The sequence below is a fragment of the Hermetia illucens genome, chromosome 2 (assembly GCF_905115235.1).
Source record: "Hermetia illucens chromosome 2, iHerIll2.2.curated.20191125, whole genome shotgun sequence".
In the NCBI taxonomy this organism is placed as follows: domain Eukaryota; kingdom Metazoa; phylum Arthropoda; class Insecta; order Diptera; family Stratiomyidae; genus Hermetia; species Hermetia illucens.
Window position 1 is genome coordinate 1,395,511 of NC_051850.1, and position 15,488 is coordinate 1,410,998.

The following is a 15,488-nucleotide window of genomic DNA, read 5'->3' on the forward strand; positions in this document are numbered from 1 at the left end:
AATTAAATGAAGATAAAAGAAATCATAAAAATGTCTATTGATATTTACCATACACGGGAAAGGTGGGTACTTGTGAATTAATGAAATGATTACGAAGATGTGGGCATAGATTAGATTAAAGTTTCCCTAATCCCGGGCATAAGAACATAGAGGGGAATGAGCGGGCTGACGGATTGGCCAGACAAGGCTCTGCTCTTGGCAGTCCCCCGGGGAATGCAGTCGGTGTTCCGCTGGCGGCTGTCGGGGGCCGAGTCTACTCGCACTACCTAGCAGCCGCGGGCCTGAGATGGCAAAGGCTTACAAGCTGTGCCAAATCAAGGAGAATTTGACCCGCTTATAACATGGCCCGATCACGAGAGCTCCTGTGTCAGACGCGTGAAAATGCATCCAAGATTACGGCGGTCTGCGAGGGGCACTGGCCCATAGGGGACCATGCCGCTAGGCTCGGCTCACCCTACAACTCGCATTGCCGAAGCTGCGGAGAAGGAAGGGAAACCCTCATGCACTTTCTCTGCGATTGGCCAGCTCTGGCTCGAGTCAGGCTGCGAACACTGGGTAAACCATTCTTTCGGGACCTCAGTGAGATTTCTAGCTGCAGGGTCGGAGAGCTGCTTTCCTTCGTGAATGCTGCGGACTGGCTCTGAAGATCCGAGCCAGCTGGACTCTGCTTCCCTGTTCCTATAACAACAGTCACGGTGTTAGGAGTTTGTAGCATCAAAACGGCCCACCAAAGCGCTAATTGGGCTCCTCGGAGCGGCCACTGATACCTACCTACCTACCCCTTCCCTAAGATCTCAATAGTCCTGAAGAGTTGAAAAATCTTGAATTTCCACACTTCAACAACGCGCCAGATAAAGATATTTACATTTACATTCCATTCGATTATTCGATTAAAAAATAAAAAAAAAATCAGTACACTCAATTTATTATGAAAATTCCGACGGGTAAAGGACATTTAGGGATACAAGCCCGATCAAGAATTTTTTCCCTTGGGTACGATGTATGTATGATGTTTATTTTTTCCAAAAAAATGTATAAATTGTTTAGGACATGCGGGATCCTAAGTCCACATCCACATGATGGTGGACCGGACCAAATGAGGAGCAACTTACTCCCACGATTTATAGCCCATGGATCCCTAGTTTGGGGCATAGCACCTAAGCATTCAAAATTTAAGAAAAACAAAAAATGACTGACGGTTTCGTCCAGGGCAGAGGCAACTCATCAGACGCTACCTCACCTTTGCCCTGGGAGCAGCGTGACCGAAAGTGCCAAAAGGTGGAAAACGCTCCCTTATCCACCATCATGTGGATGTGGACTTAGGATCGCGCATATCCTAAACAACTACCCAGCTTTAGTCTAGCTTAGACTAAAACAACTGGCGTTTTAGTCCAATATAATTCGCAACCTTGTCGTGCTTTTGCGATGATATAAGGGAGCGTTTTTCACCTGTTGGCATTTTTACGGAGACGGCGGAAGAACACGCCCAGGTCTTCGCGCTCATGAAAGAGCAAGGGCTTAACGCCACAACCAGGACCCCTCCTTCTTTGCGAAATCAGTCCCTAATTATCCGAGGGCTCCACAGGAAAACGGACCCCACGGACATCCTGCAGGAACTGCGGGCCGACCACCCTGAGTTCAAACTCAACACGGTGGCGAACTTGGTTACCCACAGAGACAAAGCTCTGCATAGAGAAGTCCCTACCCTCCCGATGAAATCTCAATCGGGACTATTTATTGCCACGTTCGAGCCCTCTCAAGAGCTCATCATCAAAAGATCTCCTGGCAGAAAGTCATGAACTTCGAAGAAGTGCAGTGTTACAACTGCCAAAACTTCGGACACATTGCGCAAAACTCCACTATTGTACACAGATGTGTCAAGTGCTCGAAAGCGCACCCTCGTGGGGAATGCACGAGGACTGCAGCCGAAGGAGTACTCTGCTGCAACTGCGGGCAAGCAGGCCACCCAGCGAGTTACCGCGGGTGCCCAGCTTATAAAGAAATGGTAGCCAGGAAGGAAGCTGCCAAGCAAAGAAGAGCTAATGAAAGCTCCCGAGCCAAGCACGCAGTGACACAACTGTCACAAAGCTTGGCCAGACCCAGCGTATCGTACGCGCAAGCTGCCAGGAACTCTTCACCAAGAGTGGCAGCACAACCTGCTCCCACCCCCGCACCAAACGCCTTCCGCGAATTGGTGCAATACCTCGCGACGGCCTCCACCAACGAGCAGCGGCAATTCGCTGCAATAAAACTTTTAATGAACCTATGGAGTTAAATATCGTCACCTTTAACTCCGCGTCCCTGATCTCACACGCCCAACGTGCCACTGCCCAAGTGTTGATCGACAGTCTGAAAGCAGACTTATACTGCGTTTCAGAAACTCACCTCAATAGCAGGCATAACGTGCAATACACCGGGTATAATATTATCCGGAACGACAACAACACTGGCGCTGCCCTTTTAGTCAGGAAAGACTATGAATTTGAGGAAGTCGTTATACGAAACCTGTTTACCTCTTCCGCTGCGGCGGCAATAGTAAAAACTACTGATGGTAGACGGATTTTGGTAGTTTCCGTCTACATCAAATGCAACTGTCTAACTGAGCAACTGGGACAAGATCTTAAGATCTTGGGCAATCTCCAGTTAAAGTACAAGTACCTAATTTTCGGTGGCGACTTCAACTCGAGGCACACCTCCTGGGGCGATACGGCAGTCAACAGAAATGGGGAAACCCTGCTTAAATGGATCCAAAACCCTTACTCGCCAGCCTATGTCGATTTGGTCTTGCCAGATTCTCCGACAAGACCCAGTAGCCAATCAACCATTGACTACTTCCTCCTATCTGAGGAAACTTCCCTGAACTTTCAAGTGATATCGTGCACTACTCTACCAGGCATGTCTGACCATTTCGCAGTACAACTTAAACTATCCTCGTCCTCCCAACTGCGAAAGCGAGTGATGACCACCGTAAGGTCCTTCGCCCACACTGACTGGGATAAATTCAAGGCAGACCTTGCACCAAGGCTGAACTTGAAAAAACTCGCAACTGACCGCAATCTATCAGACCTGGAGATCGACGAAGCCATCACCTTGGCCATAGATGCCATTAATACTGCTACACGCAAAAACACAAGGCTTATCAAAGTCGACGAGTTACAATATAACTCAGTCCCTCACGATATCATGCTCCACATGAAAGTCAGGCAAATATGGCGTAGGAAACTCAAACGGATTTTCCACAAACTCGGAAATAAAGTTAATGCTGAGTATAAAGCATTGCTTTCCCGGATTAATTGTCTGAGTACAATAATTCGGCAAAGAGTGGCGAATTTCCGCAACAAAGAACTGACAAGGAAACTAGCAGATATTAAGCCCGGCCCAGATATGTTTCAGCATATCAACAGGCTAACCGGCAAACATAAGTCCCGCAATATCGCTCTTTCCAAGAACGGGGAGCACATCTTCAGTGACGCTAGGAAAGCGCAAGTTCTCGCGGAATCTTTTGAGACTCAGCTCAATTCCCCTCCGCCTCAAAACAACCCGGCTATATCGTCGATTGTTAATTCAACAATCAAGACCTTCGTCTCTGAGAGCTCCAAGAAGCTAACTAAATTCACCACAACCAACCAGTTTTCAACAACTGTATTAATAACGGCTACTTTCCATCCACATGGAAAGTTGCAAAAATTATTGCGATCTGGAAGAAAGGAACCTCCAACGAGCCAAGCAATTTCAGGCCCATTTCCCTATTATCCAACCTTGGCAAACTGTTTGAGAAAGCATGGACAATTGGGCTAGTCCAGCATTGTAATCTCAACAAAGTTATCCCTGACCACCAGTTCGGATTCTGCTCTAAACACGGAACCCAGCAGGCGCTGAGCTACCTACACGACACTGTCGTCTCAAGACTTAACGTCAACAATAAACCCACAGTAGCATGTGCGTTAGACTTGGAAAAGGCCTTCGACTCCGTGTGGGTAAACGGACTTATATACAAATTAATAGATAATGACTTCCCTGTCCCGATAATTAGACTTGCGTTAAGTTTCTTCGAAGATAGGCACTTTTATGTCAGCGTGGGGAATGAATTCTCCGATCTCTTGCCGGTAACGTCGGGTGTACCGCAGGGATCCATTTCTGGGCCAACTTTCTATAACATCTTCACGGCTGACGTTCCGATCCCCGATGACGGCGTTGAACTGATCCAATTCGCCGATGACACGCTTATCTTCGCTGCGAACCTCCACCCCAACAGGGCAGCCAAAGCGGTTGAGAAATACATTGTAAATCTCTGCAGGTACTACCGTAGTTGGGGAATCAAGATTAATGAGGGAAAAACGCAAATCTGCACCTTTAGGAGAAAATCTAGATACTTAGGTTCTAGAGGCATCCATAGGAAAGCTAAACGCTTGAAAATGAGAATCGGGAACACCACAGTGAGCAGATCTACTTCGATCAAATACTTGGGAGTAACCCTGCATGAACTCCTCAAGTTCAAACCCCACCTTCAGCTCGCTATCAGCAAGACACGCGGTGCAGTCAGTAGCATCTACTATCTTCTTCGCAAGACAGTAGGCCTCAGCACCAAAACCAAACTGACCCTCTATGCGTGGGCTATCGAGTGGGGCAGCAAAAAGACTAACGCAAGGGGGCGGTGCTTATTAGAAGCATTCGCCCAGTTGGATGTGGTTCTGGCCAACGAAGGCGATATAAACACTTATCGGAAAGGGGGAACTGGGTCAATTGTAGATCTGACTTTTATCAGCCCTGCGTTAGCACGTGACATGTCCTGGCAAGTTAGTGAGGACTTCACGTACAGCGACCACCAGGCAATCACCTTTGAACTAAGGATGGAGCCACAAGGCAGGAGACCCGCACCCCGGAAGCCGAAATCCAGAGGAACACCAGGATGGTCTGCCAAAGCGATGGATGAGCAGACATTCATGGAGGTGTGGCTAGACTTGCCTAGCAAAGCAGGCACCTCCACGGATAGAGCTCTCCATGTCACACAGAGCATCTCTAAAGCATGTGACGCATCGATGCCTAGGAGATGTTCATTCCCCACTAGAAGACCCAATTATTGGTGGAATAGTGAATTTGCCAATCTTCGATCGATTTGCCACAGAGCCAGACGAACGGCTCAGAGGGCAATAGGTAGGATCGATCAGGGGCAAAAGGAGCATGCCTATAGGGAAGCTCGCAAGAACCTCAAGCTCGCCATCCAGCGGAGTAAGAGGGAATGTTTTAAGGGGCTCTGTTCGGAAGCGGACATAAATCCGTTGGGTAGCGCCTATAAAATCGTGACAGGACGATTCAGAGGCCGATCGTCTCCGCAGATCACGTGCCCTATGCTCTTGTTGAAAATAATCCAGGGGTTATTTCCCCAGCAAGAGGGGGGTGCTGACACCTTCCAGCGCCCCCTGAATGTGACGCCGATTCCACCAGTCACCAGGGACGAGCTGCTAGAGATCTGCAGTCGAATAGGCGACAGTAAAGCCCCGGGTCTTGACGGCATACCGAATAAGGCTCTCAAACTTGCCCGACAACTTGACCGGATATGTTCGCGGAGCTGTTTGAAACGTGCATGTCGGAGGGTATCACCTCACCTCACGAACTCTAGCTTAAATGTCGAGTAAGTTCAGGCCGCTCGGGGTTTAGTTTGAACCCAGTTTGGTTAACTATCTCAGAAACATTCATCAGAATTTTCCGTTGTTAGTACAGAGTTCAGATACTCTAAAAATTTTCTTTGCAATGATTCATGTAAACACTTTCGACTTTGATCCGACTACACAATTCGCATTAAATTTGATTATTTTCAGTGTCGAGTTCCTACCGATAATATGCCATGCATGCCATAGCAGTGGTGACTAAGTATTAAAAAAAATGCTTCCTACTTCGACCCTCCTCAAGTAAGTTACAGAAAAGATCCTTTAAACACTTAAATCAAATTATATAATTTTTCTAATCTTACCTGGCAAACTGAACTGATGAAAATCAGATTTATAGTCACTGATCACGGCACAGCAATAACTACTTTACCACCGTCACAGTACGTTGATATTCCACCTCGACTCGATTGCACTTATCACAAACTGTAATCGGATGATTAAGCCTGCAAACGTTGTTATCACCAAAAGTGGATGAAAGAGCAGTTCAATGACTCAATCAAGTATTGAAATGTGAAAATCCAACCGGCCCGTTTTTCCTTACACTTTCTTTTCCACAAACAACCACTGGACACACAATTCCCCGGTAACCGATGAAAAGTGAAAATTCTACACAATTTTCCTCGCACTTCTCCGGGCACTTCTTATGTAGATACGAGTCTGGTACATGAGCACATATTCCAGCCACTAAGACTCGCGGGAATCATCGAAAGTACGAGCCATGTGAGATTGCTCTCAGCCGCGATACCAGCAAATCCTTGCCGCCTAATAGGCAATGTTCGCGATGAAATCAGATATCAATTATCGTTTCGCAGGTCACTGTGGAATCCGCCAAATATCAGCCACTGCTCATACCCTAAGGAACGTGCATGTGGGAAAACCGGAAAATCTACGTCTTCTCCGGCAGCTTGCCCTTTTTTATCGCAATAGTGCCAGCGCTCGGTTTTATGCCTTTCTTCCGTCCAGGCGATAAGGTGAAATCGATACCGGGCTCAGGTAAATCGCGCGTCCACCCGCAGTCTTCAATCGAATCAATGATAACGATTAGAAGGTTCGCTAGTAGAATTGGCAGTCCCCGGAGCTAATTCCTATGAAACTAGGTAAGCAAAATTTATAACGGCCCGATGACGCCAATAGTATCAGAACACATATCTACACTCGAAGCAATTATGTGTTCATATGCCGGGGCTATCTATTTACTGTGCGATAGAAAAGATACAGATACAAACTATAGTTTGGGAAGGTGACTAACGACCGTGTTTATAAGCAAATGCCTTCAGAGACGAAAGATTATCTCCCGCCGCAGTAGTGTGCCCGCAACCGAACTACTGGCAAATAAAAGGTAGACTGACTAACAGACGGACCGGGACTTGGCTAAAGACGGGCGACCTAGAGTTTCAGCGAAAAACTTGATGTTGTCCAAGTCGAAAATCGAAACGAAGTCTGCTAAAGCTGAAGACGCCACTATGGCCACGACAAAACCGGAGAAGTTTCACTATGAGTTCACGACTATCCAGATACACGACAGTGTGGTAAGAAAATAAGATACAGTGTGTATCTATCTTTTAGGATATTCGACATTCTGTTTGCGATAGAAGGCAGAATAAGACACAGAAAAGTATCTAAATGGAAATTTATGCACATGCATGTATGCCCATTGAATATATTCGAATGATTAATTTATTAATTCTTCTGGCGCACTAGAGGTTTTACTAGCCCGACCTTCAATAGAAGTGGAAGTGATTGGTATTACGCCAGGGACTTCATAGCGTGGCGGACCATATTTTTTTTTTTTTTTATGGATGGAGGTGGAAATCTTAGAAAGACGCTGCTGCGCCAGGTTGCAACAGTGTGTGGGATTCACACCCACTAAAACCACCCCCACTCTTCCGCCCCTCCCCGCGGGACCACCGTGAAGTATTACTTCGGGGGGGAGGCTCTGGTTCGCTATACCAGCTTGTCCATGTCACGTCTCCGTCGCGCCGCCTTCCGAGCTCGATCCAACTCCAGGAGTTTTGTCTGCACCACGGCTATTGCCTCATTTACCGCCATCCAGTTTTCCTCCGACTTCAGCATCTCTTCCACCAGATTGGAGGGCTCGATGTCCGCCCCTAAGATGCTGTTCAACCACCTTTTCTGCTGCAGAAATCTGGGACAATGGAACATAACGTGCTCCGGGTCCTCAGGTGTAGCACCGCATTCAGGACAGTTGGGAGACTCGTCCAACTCGACGCGATGCAAGTACTTCCTATAGCCACACTTGCCACACAACTCTCTCCTGATGGCTTTTCGGAAATCCGCGTTCACCTCGGCTGGATTTGCCTTCCGTTTTTCGTAGAGCCAGTGTGTCTCACCCGCTAGAAGATCTATAGGGATCATTCCTGCGATGACACACACTGCCTCCGTCGACGCCGTCCTAAATGCGCTGCACAGCCTTAGCGCAATTCGCCGGTATGCCGAACATATCTTCCTCCGGTTGACAGCGTGGTTCAACGCTCCCGCCCAGACAGGGGCCGCGTATAGCAGGATCGACCTCACCACTCCCGCGATAAGTAGCCTGCGACTATACTTCGGCCCTCCCACGTTAGGCATCATCCTTGCAAAGGATGAGTTGGCATTTGCTGCCTTCTCTCGCGTATAATCCAAGTGTCCCTTGAAACTCAGCTTGGCATCGATCATCACCCCCAGGTATTTGACAACCGATTTTGAAACGATCTCACGATTACCAACCTGGATGGTTACCGTGTTGTTCTTCCTACGGTTGGTAATGAGGACCGCCTCCGTCTTTTCGTCCGCCAGGTCCAGCTTGGCCATTCGTAACCATGACTTGATGGTATGAATGGCTTCATTTGAATAAAGCTCCACGTCCTCGGGATGCTTTGCAATTGCAACTACCGCCAAGCCGTCTGCAAAACCAATCAGCGTTGTCTCCTCCGGCACGCGAAGGCCAAGCACTCCGTCGTACATTATGTTCCACAGCAGCGGTCCCAATACAGAACCTTGAGGCACACCTGCTGTCACAATGTACTCCTTCCGCCCGTCGCCCGTCTCGTACCAGAGAAGTCTGTCCGAAAAGTAACTCTCGATGAGCCGAGCCACGTAGCTAGGAACACGCAGTTTGGCCAAAGCGCCCTTAATCCAGCCCCAGTTGGCTGAGTTAAAAGCATTTTTGACGTCCAGCGTCACCAGAGCACAGCATTTGCCCATGGCCATTGCATTTCGAGCCAATTCTACGACCTTTGCTACTGCATCGGCCGTAGAACGGGCTCGCCGAAACCCATATTGCCGCTCTGAAAGACCACCCGCAAGCTCGATGAACGGGAGCAGCCTGTTGTATATCACCCTCTCCAACATCTTCCCCATGGTGTCTAAGAGACGAATAGGGCGATATGAAGAGGGCACGCCGGGTGGTTTTCGGGGCTTCGGTAGCAACACCAGCTTCTGCCTCTTCCACTGGGCGGGAAACACTCCTTCCGCCATGCACGATTCGAATGTGCTTGCGAACCACCTTGGTCTGGCCTTGACCGCCACCTTCAGAGCTCTGTTCGGAATTCCGTCCAATCCCGGAGCCTTGCTGTCCCCAATACGTCTGCAGATTTCCCAAAGTTCCTCTTCGGTAACATCAGGGATCGAGAAGACGTCCTGCTGAGCTGCCAGTTGGGGTTCTCTTTCCTCCTGCTCCTGCTGCGGGAAAAGAGTTTTAATAATTTGCGAATGTCCTGGAGGAAGTAAACAAATGAGATGATGCACTTGCCCCTGAACTTCGCCACCACGTATTCAAGGAAGGCGATCAGATCCAAGGCTGCAATGAGGGTCGTCTAAGATTATCTGGTATCATAAGAACCAGGATGGCTGTCTGACGTATATGCTCCAGAGGAATTCTTGGGGGATGTGCTCCCGGCCCGATTATTAGCATTTTAAAGTGGATGTCATCGTGTCGATATCTCAAGCAGATTTCCTTGTGGGTTTTAGTCTGGAGTTACGTTGTGCAACTCGGGCCTCGTACCCTTTAGTTGCAGCAGATAGGCCTCTCATGCACTCAGTATAAACCACGGCGGGACTCTGATTTTAGTCTCCAAATCAATCCGCGTCTGGAGAGGACCGTCGAATTATGCCTACACGACAGGCATTTACGTTAAACTCCCTAGACCTCCATGTCCTTGCAACTTGAATGTGGATGTGAAATTACCATATTTTGCAAACTTCGTCGCTCCAACCAATCTCATTTGAAATTATGCATTGCATTTCCGAATCTGCTGAAAATAAAGTTTGGATTCCTGAGCAATTCCAGCAATATGAGTTAAAAGTGGATATGGCGGGTCAGTTAGTGAAGGCGAATTGACTTTGCCAATGGCACAAAACATGTCAGGCATTTCTAACTGAAACTTAGAAGACAATGTAAGCAGAATATAGCCATTAGATGAATAAGGACTTTCGATGCACTTAGTACTCGTAGTCTACATTGAATACTCCTTTATTCGATCCTTAATCTTGTTCGATCCTCGTTTTTGGTAATATGAAATATTCTCCCTATCTTTTCGTGTTCAAAGAGCAGTCGCTGCATTATGGTAAAACCTGGTCTGAACAGACTATAGACTGGCTACTTCCCCGTATACAGGACAATTGATTGCTGAATATATTGGACTCTTCAAAATACAGTAGAGTAACATCGGAGCCTTTTAATGTAGGTCGATTCTCTATATAAAATTCGCCTTGGAGATAAACGTCACTGCTTTTCCAGTTCCCAGTCTTCTATCTAGATGAATCCTACACTGCCTCATTAACTGATGGGTGCGTCCTTTCTTCTCAGGTGCCAGTCACACGTCATAACTTTCCTCAGGTCTGGTTACAAGCGCATAGATTGTATGATGACAATCCAAACTTTTTTACGGCATTTTGAATAAACGTAGTTCAACTTAAGCATTGGCCCGCAGGGTAGGATGTCCTTCATCATCATCTCAACAGTTATCTTAGTTGGAACTGAAACACTGACTTTCTCTGAGCTTCCTATGTACTTCGTACTTCCCTGTTCAAGCCAATTTTAAGTGGTCTCCTCAGCAAGGATAACCAACCAACGCATTCAACCACCGAGTTAAGCCTAACAGTTGTATGGTTTTATATAACTTGGCCTGCAGTGAATCCCTCCGGACAGCCGGGTTCACCATTCACCCATACATGCTCATTGATACCTTGGACGAACACCTCCCTACCAAGGAAGTGCCAATTTTTAGCATCCACACTCATTAAGTTTTAACTACGCTTGACGAATTTTGTCAAGTGGTCAAGCACGACTTACTTCATGGCTACGGACGGCTTCTGAAATGGCCTATCGGAAAGTGGGGTGGGAACCATAAGAAGGCGAAACGTCTAATTGGGAGCCTTCATGGTCTTGCATGTAGTAGAACTGGCCACATATGACTTTATTTGTTGAGCCATACGGGGACAGAAGTGAACGCTTTCTAGATGATGTAAGGTCTTAGCAAAACCTCCATAAGGACATAGAGAGTGGTTATGAAATCGCTCCATCAAACCCTCTGTCAATTCCACCGGAACCAAAATTTTCTAACCTGAAGCTTCCTGAAAGGCGGAGACGTGCTTGGTTCTTTTGTATACGTACCCGTGGACCACACGTAGATCCGGAAGTTGATACTCGGAAGACTTAAAAACGGGACAGCTCAAGACGAGTTCAGTGGTGTCCTCGCCACTGATTGTCGACATTTTCAAGGCATCAGTATCATGCACGCGGGACAGAGTGTGATGAAGGACGTTCTGTGTCCCTTTGCGATGTTTAATGGTACACTTGAAACCTTGCAGCTTCAAATCAGATCAGATCAGACAGCCAGATATTCTTGCCCCCCACCGTATAATTGCATTGTACAGCGTTAAGTTTCCGCGACATGAAAGCTATAAGAGAAGGAAACGAGACTACTTCAGGAGTTATTTAGACGAGAACCGCTTCTATGCCGTCCTTGCTGACGTCGCAATGTATGGAAAATGGTTTGGTGAAATCTGCATTATGCAGGATTGTGGAAATAGGAACCGTCTTCAATTGACGAAACATTTGGAGCCCATCATTCCTCTATTCGAACTGACGACCCTTACACAGCATATTGATCGAAGGAGTTGTAAAAGCTACGAAGACGCGGGCGAATCTACGGTACCAACCATAGACACCCAAGAAACGGCGCAACTCTCTCACAGGGCATGGAGGATATCGCTAATATCTGAATTGGTTCAAATTGGACAATTCATCTGATCGTTAAAAATGCAATGGAATCCCAAGGACCCGGAATACGCATTCCTCCACTTTTCAAAGTTTGTGAAGAAAAGAAAAAACCTAGAGGAGAGTTTTTCAGGGAAGAACGAGTGCAGCAGTGAAGAGAACTCTATAAGATCCTGGTTGACCTGGTATATGGTAAGGTAGGACACCTGTTATTGTACTGAATTAATTTTAAATTTCCGCCTATCTCGAAAGATTGGTTGCAGAAACATTTTTCAGATTTGCATGTACAGATTCTGTCCAAGAAATATAGAAGTCCATCCTTTCTTAAACAGTCCGAAAGCTCCTTCTGGTGAAACTCTGGAGCTGTTAGTTCATACGCACTTCCCCGCCAGGTAGGAGGACTGCGAAGCTGAGCCTTGTTTGTAGAGCATGCAGCCCATGTCGTGTGGAGTCATCAAATCGCTAGATGGCATTGTGCCAATCATGCTACAGAAGCAGTAGATTTACCGGAATTGTATTTCTTTGGAATATGTAGAACACTTTTGGAGACGCGTGTGCGTGGTTTTCATGCCAAAAACGGGCAGGCGCGGCCATGAGTCCGCGAAGGAGTTTCAACCAATCAGCACCACCTCTTTCGTATTGAAGACCCTAGAGGGTGTTCTAGACATCCACTTAGGGACGATTAGGAACACGACGCTTTTTCTAAGTCCCAGCACGTCAGCTTCAAAGACAAATCTACAGACACCACTCCCCACGAGGTAATTGTCATGGCTGAGTAGTTACTAGCAGCATCAGCATACTATAACTGCCTTCCTGAATATAGAGGGCGCATTTAATAACCTTAGTACCAACGCCATCAAGGAAGCCTTAATTAGGATTGAATTGGAGGGGAATTTTACGCATTGGGTAATATACATGCCATAAACTAGGATAATCCAGTCTGATCTGGGTGGTAGCCGCTTGACTGAAGCTGTCAGCAGAGGTACACCCCATCAAAGATTGATTCTTTCCTTCAATGTAAAGCATCTAGGTATAATCCTGGATTCGAGGCTACATTGATGATTTGACGTACATAGAACTGTGAGTTTAGAAGGAGCCTTCTACGCCTGCAAAAGGAAATCTGCAAGGAAATAGGGTCTTCGGGTGAGGATGGTTCTCTGGATATACAAAGCTATGGTACATTCCATCCTAACATACGGTTCTATTGTGTGATGGCAGATGCTGGCTAGAAAACTTTTCGCCGAACGACCGGCGGGGTATAGCAAGACTATGACACAATATTCCTCACCGACGAAGCAAAAATTGTCTGTGGAGTCCGAGTCCGAGTCGTACGGTCTCTCAGGATTCAGTATATTTGAAGCGGAAGTATCACCACTACTGGAAGTCTCTCGATAGCCGGGCATGATCTACGTACTAAGCTTAATATAGCCATTTTGACAAAGAGCCCAACGGCCATTAAGGCCTCCCCTGGGTTCCCGGTCATAGGAGCAGGCTAACGGACAGATCAGACTGCATTCTGCTCTTGGCAGTCCTTCGGTGAGCAAAGTCTCTGCCCGGCTGGCGACCGATAAGGGCGGAAACCACTCGTACAACTTAGCAGACGCGGAACTAAAATGACGGAGACTCACCCCCTGTGCCAAGTCAAAGAGGATTTGTCCTGCAGATTACAAAACCCGATCACGAGAGCTCTTGTGCCAAGCGCGTGAAAATGCATACAAAATTACGGCGATCTGCACGGGGCACCGAGCCCTTCGACTCCACTCGAACATTTGGATGTTTTTCATAACCTTCTAAGCAAAGCGGGGTGGAATTATTCTCGCGATCTGAAAAGGATTTGGGGAGGAGCCCCTGCAACCGATGTACATGTGTATATATAATTCAAACTTTATCACCTTTTGAATGTTGAACTCGATTCAGGTTCTTTATGCGCCAACCATGCTAATTTTAACATGCCTCATGGTACAGAGCTTTGTAAATGTTAACATTCTTATGACTACCGGGAAATTACAAAACTTTTCCAACTAATAATTTCACGATTCACTGTGTCTTAGCTTCTTTGCTGCCACACATACTTCTTCCAAATGCACCAATATCAAGTTTTCAAATATGTTCATCTCGCAACATCCAAGCCCAAGCGAGTCAAAAAGAAGCTAAGCCGCTGAACGACGAGGCTTGTGGCCTTTAACGACATCACAAAAACATAAACATCAAAAGCAGCAAAACTTGTATTTCGTCTACAAGTTTTGTGAGCATCTAAAAAACCAAAAATTATATGAAAAGCAAGCACACCTGAAGGCAGAAATGGCTTTGGGGTAGAATGCAAAAGTGCTGACAAAGTGAATTCCTTGTGGCTCGCAGTGGTCTTCTGTATTGCTGAGAAACATGATATTGAAGATTCGGAAGGGTTAACAGGGCACCCAAGTTAATGTTTCGGATATGAATTTGCGATTCCCTGGTTCTAGTGCTGCTTTTGAAGGGATTCCTTACAAAGAAAAAACATCACATGCGTGCCATATGCATGCAGTGAAAAAACTTGCGTTGATTAGTCACTACTACACATGGTCTTTTTGCGTAGTTTCGCAAATTGATAAAATTAAAAAGGAGATATGGGTATACTCATAAATTCTACAACTGGTCTGTTGCTAATCACGAATCTGAAGGATTTCTAGCTTGAGACCACCTTCAGTTGAATCATCTCACTTTAGTAGAGTCCCAACGTTGAGCCAAAATTTTCAACCCCTCGATACAGGGCATGCTGGTGACCATGATATTTTTCCAAGTTTCCACCTAGAAGCACCATCGCATGCGAACATTATTAGATAAACAGAAAAACCTACAAATGACCTCAATCAAGTACATTTCAGATACATTCCCTACACATATTCACCTCAAGCATCATTCGGTGGTAAGGCAATGTGTGGTCAAACTCGAACCTTGTGGGTCGCCACAGAATACCTTGTAATCATCACGAATTTCTGGTCCGTTATCATGGATTCGAAGCGCTTACAAATAATCAATCGTGATCCACTTTGTGTTGCATGGATTTCGTGAGATCTGAATTTCATAAAACCAATTATTGACCTTTACATAAGACACCCGACTATAGAGTAATCACACTGTGAATTGGGTAACTTAGTGGTGGAAAAAGTGCAGAATTGATTTTATTACATATTTCGGCAAAAATGTGATCCAATGCCTTAATTTAGTCGTCACAGCTAAATGTGCGGTTGCTGCATTAGTCGACTACCGACATATCAAGGCCTTTTGCAGAAAATTCATCTATTTTCTGATAGCGGAATTGATAAATACAAAGTTTTTTCTCACAATTTATAAAAAAAGTTTTAAATTGTTGTTGAAAAACTCATGATAAAATGAGGGGATATTGCGTGATAAATTAAGATGCCGGTGGAATTTCATAGCTAAAGCGGTTTCTTTCTGCAATGGGTAGGAAAGATAATATGAATAACTTCCAGGGGAAATCTAAATTAGTTGAATTTTAGATATGCGATGTCATTAAGCTGAATAATTTCATCATCATCATCATCAACGGCGCGACAACCGGTATCCAGTCTAGGCCTGCCTTAATAAGGAACTCCAGA

At 46.2% G+C, this 15,488-nt stretch overlaps 1 protein-coding gene across 1 annotated transcript in view; it reads right to left on the reverse strand.

The window, feature by feature from the left end:
* LOC119647851 (unconventional myosin IC) overlaps positions 1–6,995 on the reverse strand; it is a 72,794-nt gene extending 65,799 nt beyond the window's left edge. Inside the window, exon 1 of the mRNA XM_038049119.1 lies at positions 5,972–6,995. The gene's annotated coding sequence lies outside the window, so the exon portion shown is untranslated. The remainder of the gene's footprint in view (positions 1–5,971) is intronic.
* Positions 6,996–15,488: the final 8,493 nt, after the last annotated feature.